Source organism: Arachis stenosperma, chromosome 5 (assembly GCF_014773155.1).
Source record: "Arachis stenosperma cultivar V10309 chromosome 5, arast.V10309.gnm1.PFL2, whole genome shotgun sequence".
In the NCBI taxonomy this organism is placed as follows: Eukaryota; Viridiplantae; Streptophyta; class Magnoliopsida; order Fabales; family Fabaceae; genus Arachis; species Arachis stenosperma.
The window spans coordinates 56734796-56735568 of record NC_080381.1 but is presented as its reverse complement, the minus strand read 5'-3'; positions in this window follow the sequence as shown (position 1 = coordinate 56735568).

Here is a 773-nt window from a genome sequence, read left to right as displayed (position 1 = left end):
TCCAATGGCAGGAATGGAGATGCTTCTTCCATCAAACTTGGACGTTGGCTTTGTGAAGTCACCAAGCATTCTCCTTGCATTATTATTATTTTCGGCTGCCATCTCCTTCTCTTGTTCGAAAATTTCTGAAAAGTTGTTTCTGGATTGTTGTAATTTAGCTTCTCTTAATTTTCTCTTCAGAGTCCTTTCAGGTTCTGGATCAATTTTAACAAGAGTGCCTTTATCCTTGTTCCTGCTCATATGAAAGAAAAGAAAACAAGAAAAGAAAGAGGAATCCTCTATGTCACAGTATAGAGATTCCTTTATGTTAGTAGAAAAAGAAAGGGGTAGAAGAATGAAGAAGGATATTCGGATTTATGGATGAAGAGAGGTGAAGAGAAGTGTTAGTAAATGAATAATTAAATAGAAGAAGAAGAGAGAAGGAGAATTTCGAAAATAAATTTAAAAAGGGGTTAGTGATTTTCGAAAATTAGAGATAAATGTAATTGAAATTAAAATTTGAAACAATTAATTAGTTAAAAAGAATTTTTGAAAAGAGAGAGATATTTTTCGAAAATAGAAGAGGGAGAAGTAGTTAGGTGGTTTTGAAAAAGATAAGAAACAAACAAAAAGTTAGTTAGTTGATTGAAAAAGATTTGAAATCAAAATTTTGAAAAAGATAAAAAGATAATAAGTTAGATAAGATTTTTTTGAAATCAAATTTTGAAAAAGATAAAATTTTTAGAAGGATAAGATAAAAATTTGAAGAAAAAGATATTTTGAAAAAGATTTTT